Source organism: Crocodylus siamensis, chromosome 6, assembly GCF_052110815.1.
Source record: "Crocodylus siamensis isolate JL-2025a chromosome 6, ASM5211081v1, whole genome shotgun sequence".
Lineage (NCBI taxonomy): Eukaryota > Metazoa > Chordata > Crocodylia > Crocodylidae > Crocodylus > Crocodylus siamensis.
In genome coordinates, this window is record NC_143400.1 from 8,948,482 (window position 1) to 8,971,023 (window position 22,542).

General features: G+C 48.2%; 1 pseudogene; it reads left to right on the forward strand.

The window, feature by feature from the left end:
- Positions 1–6,977: 6,977 nt before the first annotated feature.
- LOC149860899 (keratin, type II cytoskeletal 6A-like) lies at positions 6,978–21,215 on the forward strand (annotated as a pseudogene).
- The last annotated feature ends 1,327 nt before the right edge of the window (positions 21,216–22,542 follow it).

Below are 22,542 nucleotides of genomic sequence, written 5' to 3' on the forward strand. Positions count from 1 at the left end.
CCAGTTCTCGGGGGGAGTGTAGTATTAGTGGAGGGGGGTATGACTCTGGAATCTGTGGAGGAGGAGGCTACTCTGGAGGGGGTGGATATGGCTCAGGAGTGGGGGGATACAGCTCTGGAGAGGCAAGTGGCTCCACAACTGGAGGCAGCCCTGGAGGTGGAGGATATGGCTCTGGAGCTGGAGGCAGCTGTGAAGTTGGAAGTGGCAGTGTTGGAGAGGGAAGCTTGGGTGGCACAGGATACAGCTCAGGAGTGGGGGGAGGCAGCTCCGGGGGGATCGGCACTTGTGGAAGAGGTGGTCATGGCTCTGTAGGAAGAGGCTATTCTGGAAGCATTGGAGCCGGGGATTATGGCTCTGGAGATGGAGGAAGCTGTGACGTTGCCGGTTCTGGCTCTGGACTTGGAAGCAGTAGCAGAGCAGGGGCCTCTGGAGGTGGTGGATACAGCCCTGGAGGCACAGGCAGCTCTGGAGATGTGGGAGGCAGCTCTGGAGAGGGAGTCGGTTGTGGAAGCGGTGGATTTGGCTCCATCGGTAGAGGCTATTCTGGAAGCGGAGGCTACAGCTCTGAAGAAGGAGACAGCTCTGGAGGAAGATACGGCTCTGGAGTAGGAGGCAGCTCTAGAATTGGAGGCAGCAGTGGAGGAAGGGGAAGATACAGCTCTGGGGAAGCAGGATACACCTCAAGAGGTTGGAGCGTCTCGGGAGGGAGACTGAGTTGTGGAAGTGGCAGATACAGCTCTGGAGCCAGGGGCAGTTCTAGCCGAGTTGGATACAGTTATGGAGGAGGAGGATACAGTTCTGGGGGCAGAAGCAGCTCTGGAGAGATGGACACCTACAGTAGTGGCCGATACGGCTCTGGAGCAGGAGGATACAGCTCTGGAGGTAGGGGAGACAGCTCAGGATGGGGTGGAAGCACAGGAGGGGGAGGGTACAGCTCTGGAGCCGGAGGCAGTTGTGAAGGCGAAGGCAGCTCTGGAGCTGGAAGACACGGCAGCAGCAGTGGAAGGTACAGCAGTTTCTCCAGACATGCAGGCAGCTGCTTAGGTGATGGTTATGGGTCCAGGAGTTGGGGCCACTATGAAGGTAGAGGCTTTGGAAGTGGAGGCAGCAGTGGGTGGGGCGGAGAATGTGGCCCTGGGGGCGCAGAAAGCTCTGGAGTTGGAGGGCATAGCCTAGGAGAGACTGGGAGCCCTGGAGGTATGGGCAGCTGTGGTGGTTGGGGAGGCAGCTCCGGAGGGGGAGGATTGGGTCCTGGAAGTGGAGGGTATGACTCTGGAGCTGGGGGATCCAGTTCTGGAGGTGTGTGTAGCACTGGTGGTGGAGGAGATGGCTCTGGAGGCGTAGGAACTGGTTCTGAAGGCGTGTGTAGCATTGGTGGTGGGGGATACAGCTCTGAAGGTGGGGGACATGTTTCTGGGATTGGGGGATCCAGTTCTGGAGGTGTGGGTAGCATTGGTGGTGGGGGATACGGCTCTGGAGAGGGAGTATCTGGTTCTGGAAGTGGAGGATACGGCTCTGGGGTTGGGGGAGGATCTGGTTCTGGAACCGGTGGAAGCGAGGGCAGTGGTAGTGGGAGATACAGCTGTGGAGGCATCTCTGGGGGTACAGGCAGTGGCAGATATGGCTCTGGTGGGGGACGCTACTCAGGTGTGCGACTTTCAAGCAGGTTCTCTTCCATGAGATGAAGTTGCCTTATTAAGCTGTTGCAGACAAAACAGTGTCCCCACCTTTGGCAGCACCTGGCTTCTCCACATCCAGGGCTGGCTGGTAACCCTTCTGGATGCGTCATATGCAATTCAAAACTCTTCCTCTGGACATCAGCAGCGCCTGTGGGTCTTTCCCCCTTGGGTTTATACGGTCTTCTTCTCCCACTGTGTCAGTAGCTTTCATCTCTTGCCTTCTCTGTGTGGCCCCCTCACATGAATGGCGGTTCTCTGTACCTTTTTTTAGCATGGAGCAATCCTGCCCGTCTTCTGTGTGTGGGCTTGGAGGGTGTGAGGGTGCGTATCCACGTACATGTGTGTGGGGAGGAACAGACTGCTCCTAACAATATACAAGATGCAACAGCATTGCCTCCCTTTGCATATTTTAATAACAGCCTCTGTATCTGAAATAAATGGCATATTGAATTTGTCTCATGTCAATCGCCTTTTTAACAGGGGTGTTTGATGGATGTACAGTGTCCATGATGTATAGGTTACAAGCTGAGAAGTGGGGATTTGCAGGCTGATCTCTTGAAAGTAGGGGGGCTTTGCAGTGAAGTCGTACTGACTTTTCCCTACGCTCTAAGGAACTGTAGAATGGACTTAAGGAGAAACCCCATCTGCACAAGTTATATTTGAATTGCTAATGACACTAGTTGGAGACACAGTTCACGTATGCAAATTTCACATCTATTTCCATTTTTTGTGAAAATCTTGTCAACATGCACAAATACAATTCATGCCAAAGTGGGTAAACATAAACTCTGCTCAGTACCATGAAGGGGTCTGGATTCGACTCATGGCGCATCGCTTCCATGGAGAAGCTCATTGAAGATCATGTTTAATACACTTGCCCACATACGAGTAAGACATCCTTTCACAGCTCAGTGAAGAAGCATGAATATGTATATATGTGCATGCATGTATGTGTATGCACATGTGCATATTTCCATGTATGTTTTATATAGGGATATGTGTGTACATGAGAAAAAATGTACAACCCAGTTTGACTGGGAAACTGTAGAACAAGAAATTCTCCACAAACTGGACTGTTAAGTATGATTTAATCAGGGACTACTACTCTGCTTTATACCATGAAGGGATCTGGATTCAATTCGTGGCACAGCACTTTGGTGGAGAAGCCCATCAAAGACCACGTCTAAGACACTTGCCTCATTAGAGGCGCTAGTGAATTTGATGTCCACGTATGAATAAGACATCCTTTCACAGGACCTGATGAAGTGAACTTGGGTTCAAGACAGCTTGTGCTCTCTCTCAATATATCTTATTAAGTTAGTCTATAAAGGTTCGTATCTACCTTGCCTCCTGACTGACTCCATACTAACATGACTAATGATTTCTGTCTGTATATATGAATCCATACATACGGGGACGTGCATGTATATGTATTTGTGTGCATTGCTGTAGAGCCACATGTGTGTGGGTATGCCTATGCAGATATGCATTTACATGAACATGCATGTGCATATGTGTGTATGCATGTACATATATACTTGCATTTGTATCACAAAGCCTGACCTGTAACACTGAGCACCCGCACATCGTACGCTAGTTGTAGCGAGGTCTTTGGCACTCAAACAGAGGATTCAGCTGGAAGACAGCAGGGGACCACCTTCCGAAGGGCTTCCCATCATCACCAGGAAGGGGTCTAAATTCAGTTCATGGCACATCACTTCTGGGAAGAGACCCATCCAATGGCATGTCCAAGACCCTCACCTTGCTTAGAGTACTATGTTTGATGTATACATATACATCACCCTCCTAGTCGGATTTGGGTAATTTTTATCTTGCCTACAAATTGACAGGATAAGGGGGATTGTAAGGAAGGTGTATTGGATTCCCCAGGTATGCAGACAGACAAGTGAATAGACGCTGCATAGAAATCTGAGCAAAAAACATTCATGAAGCAGAGTAGTAGTCCCTGATTAAATCATACTTAACAGTTAACAGTTCTGCCTGCACACAAGCTTGCTGAAGACAAGTGGCTTTAGGGTTCCCATTGGCCATACACTGTATGAGGCCAGGAAGTTAAGATGCAAGTAGCTAATGCACATTAAATTTAGGTGCATTTAAGTGCACATGTAGACATGCCCTATGAGCACTGGCTTGCTTTCTTTCTTTTGTTCTATTATGTACTTCTATGAATCAAACTAGCTACTTCAGCTACTTCAGTACTCGCACACACGGGAAGAGACTTCTCTGAATAGGACACTATTGTCTCTATTCTGTCCCAAGGGCTGAGCTTCTGATTTGAACTTCTATATGCTAGTGTAATGCAAAGCAATAACTTCAGTTTCACCCCAGGACCGGGGTGGTTGAGGTTAATGCACCACTTCCCACGAATCTGAGACATCTATGTAGGCACAGAAGTGGGGCTAGGAGCAATATTTGAGTTGCACCTTGAGATAACATTGCAACTAAGGCATGTATTTAAGGACAGCACGCCATCTCATCCTTGTATCCAGCACTGTACATTACCACGATGGGCATAACGGAAATGTAAAGAATCAATGCTGATAAAAAAATAGCAGTAACAAATTGTGAGTTCTCTACTCTTTTTCTTTTTTAAAACCTTGTAATATTTGAACACAAACGATCCCTTTCTGTGCCTGTCCCAGTGCATTTCATCTTCTCTGCCTCTGGCTTGCTAAGAATAATGTCAGAATAATTACCTAGTGGTTGTTCAGGTGTTGGAACGATAATTATTGTCTAGTTGCCTAGAGCTTTGCTTAAAAAAAAATCACATACAAGTAAGTAAATTGGAGCATTATGGCAAAGATTGGTTTTTTGGAGGTTTTTTTATTTTCTCTTAAAGGGCCAGGGATTTTATCAGGGAAAAGGAAGAAAGTCAATAAACTTTCTCATATGATTTTGGACTGTGAAATGGAAGCTCAAAAACTGCTAGTATTTTGCATGAGAGAAAGCCAATTTAATCCATTTTCATGGGGCCATTTTCCAGAATAGGACCATCCAGGACCACTCAGGGAAGACTAGTACTGAAGAACTGATTTTGCTCATACTAGAATCGGAGCTATATTCGCCGCTCAGCTCAGCTCAGCTCAGCTCAGCTCAGCCGCAGAGCTCCTGCTCCTGCTCCTGCTCCTGCGACAGCCAGAAGGGAACTGTGTCTCAGGCTCTGGCCTACGCTGGTTATAAAGGCCAGGCCCCGCCCCCTTCCGGCCATGTGCCCACCTGGTTGTCCTGGCAACCAAGCACCTGGGCTGCCTGGGTGATTGACAGCTCTGCCAATCACCCTCTCAATCACGGAGCACCTCTGTGACTCCGTGACATATTCCATTGGATTCAATGGCAGGAGATAAAACCCCAAATGTCTATCAAGGACTTGGTGGTGGGTCTTACTGTAATGCAGGGGTTGGTGGATAAAACCCCAAATATCTATCAAGGATTTGGTGGTGGGTCTTACTGTAAAACTGTGGTACACGTAACCCTGGGAGTAAGCAGGACATCTCTGGGGTGGAGGGGGAACAAGAGAGAAATTGTGTAATGGCCATTTTCATTCTAATAATAAATGACATTTAAGGAGCTAAAATATAAAAGGTATGCTGGTAGGGGTACACAAGCAGCTGGTAAACCTGGAATGGGGTATACAATAAGAAAAAGTTTGGGAACTTCTGATCTAAAGGAAATAAACAGCTTTTGCTTCTCTGAAAGCAAGACACTGGTGTGTGTTGGGGGACTGCAGAGCTGTTTGGCAGCTTTGTAAGTCCCTGTTGGAAAAGGGAGAAAGGTCTGATTATAATGGATGGAGAAAGGTCTGGAAGAACTGTAAAACACTCACATTGTACCAGGAGGAGCAGGTAGGTTTCTTCTATACTCATGAAACCTCTTAGAGGAACCAAGAATACAGCTGTGCTGCTCCCATCCAGGTGGGTCAGAAGCGATTCACAAGGTGCTCTATATTTCAATCCACCAAGGCCAACCAGGCACGGACCTTCCACATCTCAGGTGTCCCATGACAAAGAAAAGCAGGACAGGGAGCTACATTTCTCATTCCCGTTGCATTTCTCTCATGATACTTTTCCTTCTACTTGGGCATCCCTGAGGTAGGCCCTCAACCTCAGATGTGATGAAGGAAGTTTTGCCAGATGTTGTTGAGGGTCACCTAATGAGCAGCAGGTGCAGTTGAGGCCAAAAGCAAGTGATCTATGGTGGAAGTTGCATAGTCTGATGTTAAGCCGCAGTCTCAGGTTGCAGTTCATTCCTTTCCCGAATGAAATCCAGGCAGTGTCCGGTTTTAGGTGTTTTTATTTCATTTCTTTTATGTTGCCTGGAGGTTGCTGAAACAATATTGAGATTCCCAAATGTGAGCCTCTCAAACTGGTCCCATGGCTGGTTCCTCTCAAGACCACCGGCTTAAAAAAATACCGTTGAGAGTGATTTCCCTAATGCTCCACAATGCCACCCGGTTTGCTTTTGCTCCTTTTTTCCTGCCCCACCTCTGCCTTCTTGGCTGCATTCTGGTAGTCGGCATCAAATAGCCATACTAGCTGCCAGGCGGCGGCTTGTGAAAAGCTGAAGCTACAAAATACAATTTTATCGTATGTTCTTTCCCCTGCGTGCAAGGTAAACACGGAGGTGGTGAAACTTATTTTCTGGCTAATACAGAGATCCTTTCAGAACCAGTTTCTTGCAGCTTAATTACTCTTTGACAGTCGGTTAATTAGGTATCAAAAGTTCATCCTAGGCAGGCTTGTGAGCAGAGCAACATTGGCATCTAGGATTACTTTGTAAGTCTTCATCGTGTTGCCTTTGATGTTTTCCCTTCTTGAAAAAACATTTCAGGCCTCAAGGTAAATCAAACTAACGAATGCCTTAAATTAATCTGATCGTTATCGTGCGACCAAGCCCAGCATCTCAGGCAGATATAAAGGGTCACAGCAGAGAGGATTGATTCTCCTTCACTCTCCTCTTCCGTTTCTCCTCCACGCAGCTTTGCTTTGACTTTCCTTGTTCCCCCTTTAAACAAATCCGCCACGGTCCAGCAATGTTTCAGTTCTAGGTCTTTTACTGGAAGGACGAACTTCGCTTCTGCCTCCGCTATCTGCAGTGGATACCGAGGTGGTAGCCGCTCAGCCTCCGTTGCCCATGCTGGAGGAGGCGGAGGTGGCTACAGCAGCAGAAGCCTCTATAATATTGGTGGAACCAGAAGCATTTCCAGTGGCGGCTTCAGAGGATTTGGTGGTGGACATTGTGGCTGGGGTTTCAGTGGTGGGAGCCTGAGCTGTGGAAATTATGGTGCTGGATGTGGCAAAGGTTACGGAAGTGGAGCTTTTGGAAGTGGAGGCTTCAGTAGCCAAAGCTTTGGTAGTCATGGGGGTGGATCTGAAGGTTTCAGTGGCCAGAGTCTTGGTGGTGGCATCTATGGTAGCTGGGGGAGGTCTCGCTGGAGGTGGCATTGGGCAATTTGGTGGAGGTTATGATGGTAGCAGAGGTATCCATGGAGTCACGGTCAACCCAAACCTCCTGAAGCCACTTCACATCCAAATCCATCCAGATCTCCCACAGGTAAAGGCAGAGGAGCAGGAACAGATAACGAACCTCGACAACAAGTTTGCCTCCTTTACTGCCAAGGTGAGATTATTCATTTGATTGCTTTCAGGAAAAAAAGTTAATAAATGTCTTTCAGCACAAAATAATGTTCCTTTTCTAAAGTTTTGGACCTGAAGGACTTATAGGACAATATGTGGTTCACAGACCTTTTGTCACTGCATCTGTTGACCGTTATAGGGTAGATTATTTTAGCTTTATTCATTTTACTCTAGGATTAGTGTCACTGGGATTAGCGCTGCGGAGCCCCTCTCACCCAACCCTTTAATTGAGCACAGCTATGAATCTTAGTCATATGAACCTTAGAGATGATTTATGTTGCCATGATTTATGGCAACGTATGATTTCTGTTGTGAAGTATCCAGTGAAACTGCCCTTCACATGAATAGCCTTCCTTCTTCCAAACCTTATTTTCATCTTTACAATTGCTCCATTCAATATTGTGGCTAATAAGATGGTTTGTATTTACCAACCAAAGGGTAACCCTCTACTTTTCCTCCTTTCATGGCCTTTCCTATGTCAAACGAGCAGCTCCTGACTTTGCAGTGACAACTGTCCATCTGATTCATGACCTCAAGGCAAAGAGTTTTAAGTGGGCAGTTTCTGTGTTGTCCTCCGTGCCTCTTTTGTGGCTAATGAACAAGGGTTTGAAGGATGGCTGGCCCTGGCATTTCAGGTCCAGTACCTAGAGCAATAGAAGAAGGTGCTGGAGATCAAGTGGAGCCTCTACAGCAACAAGGCCTGCCAGGGTATAGAAATCTTGAACCTCTTTTTGAGAACTTCATTGCAAACCTGAAGAGGCAGGTGGAGGTCCTGGTGAATGAGAGAGGACAGCTGGAATCGGAGCAGGCCGGACTGAAAGAACTCCTGGAGGACTTCAAATGCAAGTAAGTGAGATTTCTTGCGACAAGAAACCCCCTCTGAACTTTAGACGTGCCAAAGCATCATGGGGGCTCATTATTATTTCCTTCATAATTTCCTTTCGGGAAAAAAGGGGCAACAGAAAATGGAACCCACAGGTATCACCAGAATCATCTAGTGGCTCTCACCGCTCTTTTTAATATTCTTTATGATATAGTAGTACCTCGGGGCCCTTACCAAGATCATGGGATGACAGTTCTAGGCACCAGACATGCACATACCAAAGCACAAGCCTTGCCCCAAAAGAGTTCAGTACCTAAATAGTCAAAGCATGGAGCGGGGGGAAGGAAACCAGATCATCTTAATTTTTCAGGTGTGGCAATGAATCACATGGATGCTAAGTCAGTGGCTCAGGCAATGTTCAGGCTATGACTGGAGCTCAAATCCCTGAAGTCTCATTGATTTGAGGATGGTAACCAGAAGGATGATTCTGCTGCATCCTATTCCATTTTCACTAGATTATGGCCTTTTGGTCTCAGTCGTGCCTCGGGAGCTTTGCAAAGAGATACGAGCTCCTTGCTTCGATATGCTTGGGAAGAATGGCAGGACAAGGACGGATTCATATGTGTCTCTTCTCCATGTTCCAAAAAAATATGAGGAGGAAACGAACCTGCGCACAGCAGCAGAGAATGAATTTGTGGCAGTCAAGAAGGTGGGTGGCTCTCATTTCAAAAGCATGAAATTAGAGCTGGTGAGCAACCCAAGATGTGTTTCCTGAGATTCTTGGAATCGTCCCCCAAATTGTCCTTCCCATGGGTGGGCAGATAGGAGGGGGTTTGGCACTCTGAATTTTTTTCTTAGAGTCAGTAGAAATGAATAAAGGGTGATAGAAAATTTAAGGATGGCAGGTTAAAATATATTAAAAAATGATTAGAGATTAGAACCAAAATTCCTCATAATTTCCTGCCCCCGTCAAAGACAGAGCCTTCAAGATTATCTAATTCTTTTTCATGAGCTCATGAATGATACGTTGGTAGATCTTGAATAACTATATATGAATTGTGAATGTCTGTGGCCTCTTTTTTGGGTGTGGACTGCACATATATATCCGAGGTGGAGCTGGAGACCACGGTGGATGTATTGAGACAGGAGCTAGAGCTAAGTAAGTATTCTCCCATCCCATTCACATGGGAATGCAGTGCCTGCATTTCCTTGGAATCCGCCCTGCTTTTCAAATGACTGGATAGTAGAAACTATTTCATTAAGTAGAGTCTCTAAACACGTATCTCAGAAGAAGCTCTTTATAGACCTTTATAGTAAATCGCATGTACTATAACAATTCATGACCATTTGTACATGCCACAAAATTGACCTTTAAAGTCACTCAATGCCCTTTTGCACTGCTTTAATGGTGCAGCTGTTTGCACGTATCATCAGCGTAATGCGCTTTAATGGCGGGCTGTTTGCACTTGTCGGTGGTGTAATGCGCCTTAAGTGACTTTGGGGTGCAGCAAAATAAAACATCTCCAAGGCAGTTTAGTTTGCTGTGGGGGAAAGCGCCAGGTCCCATGCATCTCAGGGGCTGTGCAGGCAGCCTATGCAGGCAACCCGGCGGCAGCCTGTGCAGGCAGGCTCCACTGAAGGAAAAAAAAAGGTGGTGAGCCTGATCTTTTTGTTTTTCTCCCTGGCGCCTGCCTGCCTGCCTGAGCTGCGTGGGGGCCTGATGCTTCCCTCCGCAGCTGTGGTGCCCTCTGGGACCACTCAGGCCGGGTGCTTGCAGCCAGGTGCTGCCTGGGGGGCACTGCCACTGCCATGGAGGGAAGCATCAGACACTTCCCCCCACTCTGCAGCTCGGGGACCTCTTGGCCCACCAGCAGCTCACCTTCCCCTTCCTGCCACCAGAGAGGCAGATAAGGGTTGGGCCTGACCCTTGTGTACACGCCATGGGGGTTTACTTTGTCCTAAATTGAAGCGGTATTTTTAAAGACCCAGTGCTTCAATTTAGGGAGAATTAAACCGAAGTCAATCCCCGTGGTGTGTACAAACGCCCCAGGTTACAGTTAGACCCAGGGGCCCTGACCGAGGTTAGACAAATGAGCTTATTTTCTTAGTAGACAAGAGTGAGAGAGAAAATAGAGGCATATAGACTTTTCTAAGGAGATTAGTCGTATTTTATCGACATGAGAGATGTAATTAGCCATGTTAATCTGAAGTCAAGTAGAAGGCAGGGTGGCAGGGTAGATTTGCACTGTATAGACTAATCATCGTAATATATAGCCCATGAAAGCTTTTGCTCCTTCTCTCTGTCTCTCTCTCTGTCTCTGTGTATAGGTACACATTCAACCACCCCCAGCCCCCTACATTGATTAGTCTACGAGGTGCACGTTTACCCTGTCTTTTATAAGCAAGATGCCTTGAGTCTGACTTCTATCCCTTCTCTCCCTGGTAGTGCGAATACAAACATCCAGAAGGGGGGAAGCACTGAAAATGTTAATATGCTGCAATGTTTTGTGACTTTGTAGGAGCTGGAGCAATTGCAGAGGGCAAGTCATGAAACCAGTGTCATCCTTTCTATGGAAAACCACTGAGTACTGGATATGGAGGGCATCATTAACGTGGCCAGATGTCAGTATGAGGAGATTGCTCAGAGGAGCAAAGCTGAAGCAAATGCTCTGTATGAAACCAAGGTGAGTATTCCCACGGCAATACACTTACCCTGGGAGGCCACTGCATACTTCAATGCTATATGACCCTGATAATAATTGTTTTCTTTTGGGATATCAGTACCAGGAGCTGCAGAGCACCCGTGGGCAGCACCACAATGACCTGAGTAACACCCAGCAAGAAATCCAAGAGCTGACCTGGGTGATCCACAAGACTAACAGCTGAAGTGGACAAAGCCAAAAAGCAGGTGTGACATACAGGATTGTTTTTTCACCTGACAGCACTCATTGTGGGGCTCTCGTCTGGGATTTAGCCAGTGGCAGTGATGACTGATGTGCTCTCTGTTCCCAAATGGGACGATGAAATGTTTGGCATCAGACAGCCTGAGACAACTGTTGTCAAGGTTTTGAAAAGTTCCTCAACCTGCTATCCACATGTCATGCTTCACATCTGTATTTCTGAGTGCAGTTTACACCCTTGTTTAAAACTCCACTGCTGCTTTAGGGCTCTGGAAAGTTCCCCTGGAATAGATGTGCCTCCGATTTTTTACAGTCCAAGATGGTACACAACTGTCAGCTACTGGTGAAATGTTATAAAAGCACCAATGTCAATTCAACACCAACCAATTAGAATCATATCCCAAAACTGGGAATAATTTCTGTATGGCTGAAGTGAGAACCAAGGAAAAGTTTTAAGGTGGACCCTTATAACATTAGAAACATCCGATTCATCAGCATTGATACACATTCATAAGGAAGGGAGAAGGCCAAGGTGGTGAGAGAGGGGAAAGCCATTTGCTGGCTAGCATGGATACATAACCACAAACCCAGAACCCTTAGAAATGACATTTTTCCTGGTGAATTTATTTCCCTAATAGCTACCAGTTCGAGGCTCCAAGGGTTGCTTGGGAGCCTTTTGATAGTCCCGACAATTGAATCCCCCTGGGGGAATATAGAAGGGTATGAATCTCAAACACAATGCTGAACAACCAGGTTCTTTGGCGGAGACTACCTCTTATATATAGTTCATATTTTTTTCCTTCCAGGTTGCAGGTCTGCAGACAGCCATTGCTAATGTGGAGTAGTGATTGTGCCCTTGAAGATGCCCAGGAAAACCTCACTGACCTCCAGCATGCCCTCCTGCAGTCCAAGAATGAGCTGGCTCACTTGCTACATGACTACCTGGAGCTGCTGAACGTGAAGCTGGCTCTGGATATTGAGATTTGCCACATACAGGACAGCCTTGGAAGTAGAAGAAAGCAGGTGAGTGGCCATCTCTTCCTGAGAGTTAAATCAACCTTCACAGGACCCGGTTAGGGTCTTAAAGAACTAAGTAGGTTAATAATATAAGCGCAGCTCCAGGAGACTTAGAGGGATGAAAAAGCAGAGTGGGTTGTTGTTGGTTGGGGGTTTTTTTGGATGGGTTAAAAGGAATCCAGCTTCTTGTACATGAACGATGATGTAGTTTTACCCATAATTTACTGGGCGTTGCTGATTTGCATGGAGTTGTTCGATGCCTAAATGCGATCATAGTGTATTCCCCCAAAAGGGAGGCATGAATTCATTAGTCAGGCTGCATCATAAAGAAATAGCACTTAATCACCAGAGATTAGACACTGAATTGGCATCTTCACAAAGGTCTGTGTCCACACTGCTGAAGGGCCATGATACGAAGCACTGCAGTGGAGCTCTGCATGTGTGCTGGGTGCTCCCTGTCCCCCAACACAGGACCATGAGACCCCCCAGCGCTGAATCAAAGTGGCTACATGACATCCTATTTTGAAGGAGAGTGAACATGCCTCCTTTGGGGGTTCCTCAGGTGGTGCAGACAGGCCCTAAGTGTTACTTACGGTCTAGCTCTGCAATGGGACTTCCAGCATAAATGATATTCTGGCTCTGGATCCTGCTGACTGCAAATTTCTAGAAGTCTAACTTGTATTTCATAGCTGACGTGCATTGCTTTCCTTCGCCTGGCAGGTTATGTGACCTGAACTCCTGTTAACATCTGTAATTAACTGGCCTTTTTCTCTCAGAAGCAGCTTTGGGGCCCAAGGTCTTCTCCACCTCTTGGGTATCTGAGTTGACTTAGGCACCAGTGTGCAAATCCTACTGCACCTTGTTTGAATCCTGAAATGTATTGCTGTAACGTGCCATCATCTGACCCTTGAGACCGAGCCACAAAAAAAAGCAGCAGGGCAGAGAAGGACCTGCTCACCTTTTGCATTAGCTGTTTTTCAGGAACTCGAGCAAAGTGAAAGAGAATGCCTTTAGGTGACTAAATGCATTTGCATGTCCAATAGGTGGGGTAGACTTTGGGCCCAGGTCACTCATCCCTGGTCCATGCATTTTTATTGCAAGGCTCCAAGATATAGGTTGCTGTATTAAGTAGGGCGGTGCAGCTAGAACTCAGCCAACTACTTCCACTTGGATTCACAGTTAAAAACAAGGTGGGAATGGTTTCACTGAATGTATGTAAGAGATGTAAGGACAACCATAGATTTCAAAAGCTATTGCACAGTGCCATTTGGATTAGTATGGACATAGAAGCCTCATCAGCTGATAGTAATTTTCCTATTGACTTCCATGGGCTGCAATGAGCATGTAGCTATGTAGGACTCTGACCTGTTATTATAGCCAGGACCCACAGCAAAAATAATAATAGATGCTCTGATTCTATGGTGTAGAGGATGGCTGGATGCGTGGAAGGATGGAAGAGGTGTAGCAAGTGCCAGGCAATACAAATATCAGCCACATAATAAAATACCTAATGCAATCCTGGCTTCTAAAATTTTGGGCCAGGTAGCCTAAGACTGCATCTGTTAACGGTGACTTATAGAAAGAAATGAGAGAGAGAGACATAGTTAACCATGTTAATCGGAGGTCAAGTAGAAGGCAGAGTAGATTTGCACCTTATAGGCTAACCAAAGTGTGTGTGTGTGTGTATATAGATAGATAGATAGATAGATAGATAGATACCCAGAAATCATATCATATCATATCATAGTGCTTAGGGTCAGAAGGGACCTAAACAGATCATCAGGTCCAACCCCCTGCCCTGGGCAGAAACAGGTGCTGGGGTCAAAGCACCCCAGCCAAATATCTGTCCAGCCTCCTCTTGAAGACCCCCAAAGTAGGAGAGAGCACCGCCTCACTTGGGAGCCCATTCCAGAGCTCTCTTGTGCAAGTTACATCTCCCAACAGTCATCGGGAGGGGCCTCCATGATGTCCCCAACTCTGTCCCCGTGTGTGTGTGTGTATGTGTGCGTGCGCATGCGTGTATTTATACATATATAACACAAGCAGAACTTCACTTCATCAGGTGCTGTGAAAAGATATGCAGAAAGCAGGGTATAAGGAGAGAGAAATTAGAATGCAAAAGACAAGAAAGGAGGGGAGAGAAAGACAGGGAGGAGGGTGGGATGGGGCAGTGCTGGGAGAGAGACACAAACAAGCAATAAACCCGGAGGAAGAAAGGAGTCACCAAAACTAACTCAGGAACCGGGATAAGAATCTATAGTCCCTGCTACCATTATCCATAGCCCTGCCCCCAATCCCCAAATAAATCATACGTAACACAATCCAGTCTGTGAGTGGTGTCTTATTCTGCGGTTTCCCATTCAAATGGGTTTTTTAAAAGTTTGCTGTCTGAGAACAGCCACCCTCAGGTCAGTGATGGAGGGTCTGGGGAGGCTGAAGTGGGCTGCAGGCTTGCGTGTCTTTCTACAGCTGAGATCAGAGGAGTATTCATTCCTTTTGTCATATTGGGATGGCCCGATCTGTCCTATGCAGACAGCAAAGGGGCACAATAGCAAACAACAGAAGGCTTTGTCTGATCTTCTGCTCAAGATGAAACACCCCTAACTTATGGACAGGAACACTGGGGCAGGAGATTGGGATCCATCACCAGCATTGCTGTCATCATCGTCATCATCATAACAACAACAATAATAATTAAACAAACACGTGTCATTGCCATCCAGTGGTTCATGGCTTTAGTGCTCATGATCCAAGGTTTTACCCCAACATGTCGGCTAAGATGACACTGTCCAGAACAATAGGTGATCAAAGGCTCTCTCTTCCTGGCGGATGAAAGGCGAGGTGGGAAGAAAGTGCTTTGCCTGGAGTGCATTCAACTTGTGGAGTCCCGGGGAAGTCACAGGGGAGGTAGGCAGAAGCGTCACGACCAGGGTGTGAGCCCTGGACAGACCCAGTGAGAGAGCAGGGCAGGAAGGTGCAGCTGAGTGGTAGAGAGGTGGAGGTTTTGAGACTGTGGGGAATAGTGGGAGTCTTACCTGTGCCCGGGACTCAAAACATCATGGTCTGCCCACCTTGGCTATTGCTTCTGCAGTGGCTGTGTGTTCATGCACTCACGCACTCAGGAACATCGTAGGAGTCCTCTGCTGCTGCGGTGTGGACCCAGTGGGGTTGGAGGAACAATTTCGGCACCTCTACTTAGTGGCCGCCTGGGCTTGTTCACCCCAAGCAGCACTACTGGCTGTAGGAGAAGAGGGGAACTAAACACATCCATGCCACTCACATCCCCTACTCAGCTCTTAAAATCCTGGCCAACCTCTTAAAAGCAACTGTACTTCCCAGTGAGTTCTCTTCACCACAGTCACCCATGTGCCTTGGGTGAGGGGGTTGGGTATGATAGCTCAGTGCTTATCAGCTAACCTCAGAAGAGCGATGTGTGAGAACCTGCCCTGCTCTTTCTAGCCCAGGGAATGCTGGAAATGGGTAAACTTAAAGGAGAATGGAGAAGAGAATTTGACTTGGAAGCAGAGGCTGTGGGAATTGGGTTTATTTAGTCTGCAGAAGACTAAGGGGGGCGGGATTTAATAGCATCCTTCAACTATCTGAGCAGAGGTTGCAGAGGACGGAGCTGGGCTGTTCTCAGTGGGGGCAGATGACAGAACAAGGAGCAATGAGCTCACATTGCAGCAAGAGAAGTTGCGGTTGGATATTGGGAAGAATTTTCTCACTCGGAGGGTGGTAAAGCACTGTGACAGGTCACCCGGAGAGGTGGTGGACTCTCCATCCTTGGAGGTTTTTAAGACCCGGGTAGAAAAAGCCTTGGCTGGGATGATGTAGCTGGGACTAGTCCTGCTTGGAGCAGGGGGTTGGACTAGTTGTGACCTCCTGAGCTCCCTTCTGACCTTCATGTTCTATGAGTCGGTGAAGCAAGCAAATTCCCAATTTTATTTGCTCAAGGATTTGCTTGGTTGGCATTGATGAGTCATTTATTTGTTGTTCCTCATTTCCCACTGTCTCCAGATAAACTGTGCCCTCCAGCACCGTGAGCTGGCTCTTGCCACATGTATCTGGCCTGGCTTGCTGAGTTGCATTAGCATTGGCTAAGCCATACCATGGGTGTGAGCCCACAAGTGCACTCCTGCCTATGAGCTGGAGGCACTGCACAAACACAGTACATGTGGATGACACATGGCTTTTCTTGCCACCAAATGGCTGATCTCGCAATGGCCAATAACCACCCTGATGGAAAGACTCAGATGCCCAGTGGCTGCCACCACCAAGTGGACAAAAGCCACCTGTACAGTGGCTATTTATGCAGCAGGTGCAGGAACGGTTCTTCAGGTGTGGACTGTGGCAGAAAGCCACCTTGGTTTCTCCCCAAAATCTCTGCCCTGTGACTATGTGATTAGAGGGGCCAGCACAGAGGATTCACACCTCAGCCTGTCTCTTTAGGTAACCTGAGCTGGCTGCATTCCCGAGGGAGGGGGAAACCTGCTCCCTCTGCCCACGTGCCTGGCATCAGCCACCTGGGTGAGGGGCATCTACCTGGGGAGCTGGAATCTGCCCGGTAACAGGTGATGTATTACAAATTGGTTGGCTGACAGCCAACTGGGGCTGACCTCCACTGGGCCAGGTGAATGAGGTCACAGGGGCTATATAGGTTGGGGGGGGGGGAAGGAGGGTCACTCTCTTCAGCCATGAGGTGAAGCAGCAGCAAAGCAGGGGAGACAGAGAAGCCTTACCATCCAGACCTAGCTCTCTCTCTCACCCCAGACTCCAGAGGGGAAACTCAACCTGCCTCTGGAAGATGCTTGTGAGTAAGCTACTTGAGATCTGGTTAGATATCTAGCTGGCAGTAACACAGATGCGTGATCAAAAGGCTACCTCAGCCACACTGTTTGCTCTTTAGGATTTCTAAGATATTGCTCAATCCTGTACCCTAGTTTACCCTACCCCTTGTAATCAATAAAGTTCTCCTTTTTGACCGGTGTGGGAGACTTATTGAGGGGTAGGTCTAAATTATGCCTAAGAGACCCCTTAGGTCTGCGGACTAAGGGAGACTTTACTTCTTGCCCCTTGACTTGGGGAAGTGCCCCAAGTGCCTGTACCGGGTCGAGTACCCGTCGGACTATTAGGCCTGTGTTTCCCCGAGGACACAGGGCCGAGACAGTCGATTCTCGGGGTGGTGGCGGCGACGTTACCCCCAGACTAGTGAGTGTGCCCTGGGAGAGAGGTCGGCCAAGCATAAGGCGCCCCCAGGGAGGCATTCAGAGTCTGGAAGGTGGTCGGGCGCAGGGAGGTGGGCGGCTCAACGCAGGAGCGCCCCCTACTGGCCCGCCACATGGACACATGGAGACTTGGAGCCCTTTCAGAAGGGGGATGTTTCAGATGAGCACCAGCTGCATGTTCAAATTGTTCTGCCCAGGGGCAGATCCAGTGTGGGGTGCAATGCCATGACTCTACCCCCCCACACACCTTTTTGGATTGTACTGCACCACAGTAGCCTCCAGGGACATTTAAAAGTCCTCAAAGCAAGTAAAAATCCTCTCTTCCTTCTCCTTTCTGCTCAGAGGCCTGCCCTCTCCTCTTCCCACACCTGCTGCTGCTGCTGTCCCTGCTGTCCCAGAGGCAGGGGAAGCACTAGGGCCATTCCTGCACAGGGCTGGGTTCACTGGGGAGCAGACAGTGGCAATAGGAATGAGCGGGGGTTCCCTTTTCCTCCACCTTCTGTTGGGGAACCAAGTAGGATGGGGGCGGGGAATCACTCCCACTTTGCTGTTGCCACGGTCTCCTCCCCAGCTCAGCAGGAAGGGAAACAAAGGGGGGATTTTCACCTGTTTTAGGGACTGAAAAAAGTCCCAAAGGCTCCCAGGAGTGCTAAAGGTGGAATTGTAGTGCTGAGGGAAGCTCAGTGCATGCTCTAGTGTCCTGTGGGGAAACGCTGCGCCAAATAAACCTTCCTTATTGATTGTTGAGAATCCACCTGAATTTAACCCTCATCATGGCACCATAGGGGGTTCCTTTCCTCTTGCTCTTGCTACCTGATTCCTAGGCTCTTTTCCAGAATTCCTGGTGATAAATAGGAGGGGGAAAATTGGTAGCTGTGGTGACATTTGCAGAGAACCCCTTCTTCCACTCCAGTGAACAAAACCAAAAAGATGTGCACTAGGGCTGTGCAAAATTTCGATGGACTTTTCATTTCAAAGGTGTTTTGATGTGTTTTGAGCTTGAAACCCTGAAACCAAAGTGAAACACCAGGCTTCAAAACAGCTTCAAAATGAAACGAGGGCACTTGAAATGTTTCGAAAATCTTGAAGAGTTTTGAGTTTCAAAGCCAGGCTTGCAGGGAAATGAGAACTAAGGAGAGGGACGGGGAAGAGAGGGGAAGGACTGCTGTCATATTGATTGTGTAGCTGGCCAGTGCCTGTGATCTTTCCCTGAGGTCCCTTCCAATCCCAGGGCTCCGGGGAAGGAACGGAGAAGGAGCATAAAAGCATTGTTTGAAATGAGCATTGTCAGCTGTGCCTTTGTCAGCTTACTGAGCTGTGTCCTCCAGCAGTATCAGGAGCATCAGGAAGGCTCTCACTTCCTACTTGCTAGTCCTCATACCTCCAGCCTCAGCAAGGTCCACCACTTTAAATAACAACAGGTAAGCAGCACAGTAGCACTACCATCTCAGGTAGCCAAACTGTCACAGAGCCTCTATTTATTCCTCCCCCAGAAACTCATGGACTCAATATAGACATTGGACTTCTGACACTACAACCTGCCAGACATCTGACTCCCCAGGTACCTCTCCACTTTTACATCCCCTTTTCCCCCTACCTCAGCCTGTCTCTCACCCCCTAATGCCTCCATTTCCATTTTTACTGACTAGCTTTCTTGCCTGCATTGCGTGCCAGCCTCTGGCTTCTTTACTATTCCCTTTCATCCAGGAAGAGCACACACAGAAACTGCAGGTGCTTCCTCAGCCTGAAGAAGGGCTTTCAACTGGAAAGCTTGCTAAGATATATTTCTCCAACTATTGAGTTGCTCTACTAAAAGATATCAGATTGACCCAAAGAACCTTGTCTGCCACATCCTTAGACCAACATGGCGATAACCTATACCCCTAGCACCCCGGTCAGTGCTCTGAGCACATCTAAGCCCCAGGTCTGGGGCTGACAGGGAGAGTTTTCTGGCAGTTGCTGGAGAAGAAGCTCCTGCAGGAAAGGAAAGAAAGGCTCTGTGACAGGTTGGCTACCTGAGATGCTAGTGCTACCGTGCTGCTTACCTGTTGTTATTTAAAGTGGTGGACTGAACTGAGTCTGTAGGGGAGAAGGAGGCCTCATTGGGGCACACTACTGTGTTGTTTAGAGGCAATAGAAGGTAGAGTGAGACCAAGAACTCATTACAGGGATGATATTGATATACTATCTGAGAGGCATGGGGTGTGGTAAGGGATGGTTGGAGCCACGCATCTAGCCCATAAGGTTTAGGGCGCCCCCTTGAGGAAACTACTTAGACCAGGTCCTAGCAAAGGGTCCAAAAACCTAAAGGATTTAGTGGGGTCCATGAGGACCGTTACTGAGCTGAAGCTTGAGGGCAGCCTCCCTATCTATTATCTTTTCCAACAAGATATGGTGGCAGGTGAGAAGAGAAGGCACCCGCAAGGCGGAGCTGGCATGATCATAGGGCCCGAAGGGTATCACAGCCATCTCCAGGGACCCTACTCAGTGACAAAGTGCAGTTTCCCAGAAACCCCTGCACCTATCTTCTTGAAAGCTGACAGGCTTCATGGCCTCAGAAGGGGCTACCATCCCTGCTGTTTTCATCCTGCTTTGCCTTAGCACAGACACAAAGTCACACGTCTCATGTTTTGCTCTGAACAGTTTGAGGTGCAATTTCCCAGAAACCCCTTTACCTACCTTCTTGAAACCTGGCAGGCTTCATGGCCTCAGCAGGGGCTACCAAGCCTGCTGTTTTCATCCCTCTGTGCCTGAAAACACACATACACATATCATGAGTTTTGCTCTGAACAGTTTGAGGTGCTGTTTCCCAGAAACCTCTGCACCTGTCTCCTTGAAATTCAGCAGGCTTTCTGGCACCAGAAGGGGCTACCATCCCTGCTGCTTTTATCCAAATCAGGCAAAAAATGACAAAGGTATAGGCATTTTTGTGATTCCCCATTATAGCCTATGGGTGAAATGCCAACATAAGTCGAAACAGTGTTGAAACAGTGAAACAGTTTTGGCAAAATGAAACAGAGCAGTGCTTCAAAACAGCAAAATGAAGCACTGTCCCTTCAAAATGGCGAATCTGAAATCAAAATGAAACGTTGCCATTTTGCACAGCCCCAATGTGCATCAAATGAAGTTGCTCAGACCTGTGCACCTAGTGTTCCATCAACCGACCGCAAAGAGATGGAGACGATTTTGTTGTATTTTAAACCTGGAGAAACTACCCCCAGCCTAAAATGTATATGCAGTCAAGACGGGGTTCCTGAGGTATGGCTGTGGAGAAGGAAGAAGAATCCCCAGAACTTCAGTGTTCCCCTTATCTACGTCCCAGTTTAAGCCAGGCCAGTTTTTCAGCCCCATGCCTGTAAAATTAAGAACAGCCCGAGGGTTGCATTGCATTGCAACACCAGCTACGGGCTCCAAAAAATTGTTCCAGTAGCAATCTGTGCCTCTTTCTGGATTGTTCTTCTCTTGCTTTCTCTTCCTTTTTCCTTCTTTCCCCATAGTGTGGAATTCCCCCAGCCGTGACCCCTGAACTGATAGGTGAGATGGCAGTGAACTAGGATCTGCTGCAACTTCTCTGCATCCATTGCCACTACATGCATGAAACACCCGTGCTTTCCAAAAGGACGGCTAATTGTCTGGCATCACAGTTACTGTGGCCAAAGGGTGCTCAGTTCATTTGAGGCTGGGGAGAAGTTGGCTTCCAAGTCTTGATTTGCCTGGTGCATTTTGGGTCATTGGCAATGTGTAGGGGTGCATGTGAGTGCACGTGCATCCTGTGAGATTGGCGGTGCACCCCCCTGTGAAAAGTGCCACTGATGCTGCCAGTGGTGCCTGTGGGCGGTCACTGCTCACCACCCCCCGCCACTGACACCGCCGCCGGCATCTGCAGGTGGTCCCTGATCACCGCTGACCACCGCTGAGACTGCCAGTGGCATCTGTGGGTGGTGCCAACCACTGGCTGGTGCTGGCCACTCTCCTCCCACTGCTGACATCACTGTGGCTGCCTGTGGGAGCTCCCCGCTGCCATGCCCACACCACTGCCACCACCGCCGCTGCCATGGCGGGTGGTCGCTGTGCCCCCCTAACCTCCAGGTGCATGTGTCATTCATGTTTTGGGTTGCTTGACACTATAGAAAGACTGTGCCTCCAGGAGCTGGGATTGTAGGAAAAATACCCAATTTTTGATGTCTTATGATAAAAAAACCCAGCAGAAACTGGCAACCACAGGTGTCTTCAGAGTTTCTCTTGATTGGCCCAGGAGGAAATGAAAGCAGAACTGGGTCTTGCTCTCTGATCCCACGCGCAGCAGCTGCCTGCCCTTTTGTCTGGTTGTTCTGCACTCTGTGCAGAGTGATGGAGCTTTCCATGCTTGTGTATCGCCCCTGAATATATAGTTGTCTTGTCACGTGATGAGGACAGACATGCTGACTTTTGTTGGCATCCAGTGATGGAAACAGACGTGGTCTTTATCTTCTGTCCACCTCCATATGAGGAGGATTTTTAATTAAAAAAACAGCTTCAGACTGGCTTGTGGCAGGCCGTCCCACTCCCAAAATCAAATCCAGCCTTTCCAGTTGGTCAGGTTCTAGCTGAGACTGAGGAAGGCTGTAATGAGGCCTCCAGGACTCTGATGGCTCCTGCTCTTGTTCCTGTGTGGGTGTAGATGCTAGCAGTGGTAAGCACCCTGCAATTACAGTCAGTGCCTTTCCTGCTTTTTCAGAAACTACTCCCTGGCTGGCTTTAGGGAGGAAGATTCCCATTGGCTCATTGCGGCCGATTCAAAGTACATAACACAGTGTACTTAAGAGATTATGCCATTTCTTGCAAAGTGTCTGGCATTGGTCACACTGGTGGACACAGGCCAGGCGAAGGAGCTTACTGCCCTTGTTCCTGGCTGGCAAATCTTATCTTCCTCCTACAGTTGGACACAGTGAACCAAACCCCCCCACCCCCCAAATCATGTAGCTGAGTATGTCTACTGAAGGGCCACGGTTCTCTGGCTGGGGCTGGAACAGACTCCTACCTGCTGTGGGCTGGGCACCATGGGGGATCTGTAATGGAGATGGTATAGGCTGATATGCACATTCACCATGAACTTTTTGAAATGGAAAGTAAAACTGAATAGACCGGGGCTGGCATTTCCCCAGGGAGCTAAGGCAGCTAGGTGCTTGATTTCCATGGAAGATCAATGAGAGGTGATTGCCAAATCCATTTAGCTCCCCTGAAAACCCCAGCCATCAAGCGAAA